This window comes from Palaemon carinicauda, chromosome 4, assembly GCF_036898095.1.
Source record: "Palaemon carinicauda isolate YSFRI2023 chromosome 4, ASM3689809v2, whole genome shotgun sequence".
NCBI classification, from domain to species: Eukaryota; Metazoa; Arthropoda; class Malacostraca; order Decapoda; family Palaemonidae; genus Palaemon; species Palaemon carinicauda.
Genome location: NC_090728.1, coordinates 127,512,256 through 127,514,755, shown reverse-complemented (window position 1 = coordinate 127,514,755; position 2,500 = coordinate 127,512,256).

The following is a 2,500-nucleotide window of genomic DNA, read 5'->3' as shown; positions in this document are numbered from 1 at the left end:
AACTTTACATTGAAACAATCCCTGTGGTGTTACAAAAGCAGACAGGGCCCTTGCCCGCTTTGAAAGAGGAACTTGCCAATAACCTTTCAACAAATCGAATTTGCTAATGTATTTGGCCTTCCCCATTCGATCAATACAATCCTCAATTCGAGGTAATGGATAACAATCAGATTTAGATAACTCATTCAACTTACGGTAATCAAAACATAACCTGAAATCACCGTCGGATTTCTTTACCAATACAACAGGTGATGACCAAGGACTTTGACTAGGTTCAATTAGGTCATGTTTTAGCATATAATCCACTTCCTTTGCTACAACCTCATTTTTGAAGGGATTCAACCTGTAAGGAGATTGTTTCACAGGAGTGGCGCTACCTACCTCTACATTATGTTCAAGGACCGAAGTCCTACCCGGTACATCCGAAAATAATTCTTTATAATTAGATACTAAATTTTTCAAAGACCTTTGTTCTTCCTTACCTAAATGTGAAATTACTCCCGAAAATTTTTCCAAAGACTTTCTATTATCCGACCGCCATTCACATCCATTAAAACAATTATCATCAATACCCTCCCCCTCTGAAAAAGAAAAATGGTTATTGTTCTCAGAATCTACCGTGTTCCCAATAGTTGCCACAGGAATGACTTTTTCCCGTTCCATATAAGCTTTCAACATATTTACATGACACAGTTGAAAAGGTTTCCTTCTTTGAGGTGTCTCCACTAAATAGTTAACTTCACTTACTTTTTTCAAAATTTTCCAAGGACCTGAAAAAGAAGCTTTCAATGGATTCCCTGGGAAGGGTAACAAAACCAATACTTTATCGCCTACCGCAAAGTCGCGTGACTTGGACCTTCTATCAAAGAAAAACTTCATTCTTTTTTGGCTACATAATAAGTTTTCACCCGCAAATTTCCAAGCCTTGGTTAATTTATCGCCTAGATTAGACACATAATCCAATAAATTAACCTCAGGGACGTCTCCCTCACAAGACTCACGAACCACATCAAGAGGACCTCGAACACAATGGCCAAACACAAGGTTGAAAGGTGAAAAACCTAAAGACTGACTTGTGACAGAACGAAAAGCGAACAACAAATAAGGTAATTCCTTATCCCATTCAGAACCATTAATCAAACAATATTTCTTTACCATGGATTTCAGGGTCTGATGAAATCTCTCCAGAGCTCCCTGGCTTTCCGGATGATATGGAGAAGAGGTCACATGTTTTATATTTAACTCTGCCATTTTATCTCTGAAATACCTGCTAACAAAATTAGAACCACAATCCGATTGAATAATCTTAGGCATCCCAAACCTGGTAAAAAAGTCAATTAGTACATCTACAATTTTAACACTTTTTATTGTACGTAGTGGTATTGCCTCGGGATATCGAGACATCCTATCCATGATTGTCAAAATATACTCATTACCACTACGCGTCTTCGGTAATGGTCCAACCACATCAATAATGACTTCCTTAAAAGGTTCGGAAACTACAGGAATAGGACATAGAGGCGATTTTGGAATCCGCTGATTGGGTTTACCGACCCTATGGCACACATCACAACTATTGACAAACTTCTTTACATCTGCCTTCAACTTCGGCCAATAATAATTCCCTAACAATTTGCAAGAAGTTTTATGAATTCCAAAATGGCCGGCCAGACCACTTTCGTGCGCCAATGACATTAACTCCTTCCTGTAACCAAAAGGAACCATTATCTGTTTCACAATTTCATAATCAACATTATCCACCCCCATAGGCCTACTCAACCTATATAAAATATTATTAAATATCTTAAATTTGGGACCAGTCATATCAGACACCTCCCCTGACTCGATAGGGAGTTCCCGAAACTCCTTTTTCTGGGCTTTGATTAGCTCTTCAGTAGTCCAATTTAACTTGTCCGTTAACATTCCAAGATCTACAGCTAGGCTATCACTACGATCTAAACTACTTAAATCTACATCAATTGTTGACTCTGCAGCGTCAACAATTCTAGCACTAGAACGAGTAACTGCTGCTACTTCACTATCAGGGTTTATCAATATCGGACAATTATTATTCTTCATAGCCACATCATTCCCTAACACAACATCAACCTCCTTAACCGGGAATTTATCAACTATGGCCAATTTCAAATCCCCTGCAAAGGAAGGGCAGATTAAATTAAAATTTTCAATAGCATACGACTTTACGGAATCAGGAAAACCAGCCAATAACACAAATTCCCCACTTTTGGGTACAAAATTACAAGGTAATGCCTCCCTTAGTATTAAAGACTGAGCTGCACCGGTATCACGCAAAATACGCACTCGTCTTTTCTCGGATGAATTGGCGAAGGAGACACTACCGAAGGACAAATATCTGTCAAAACAACCAGGTAGTCATTGATCAGCGGATGTTGTTGGGGTAGGTTCTCTCTCTCTCTCTTCCACGCCCATCACTGGCCTAACATTAGCATTTTGAGATTTTCTAAACGCATAACACATA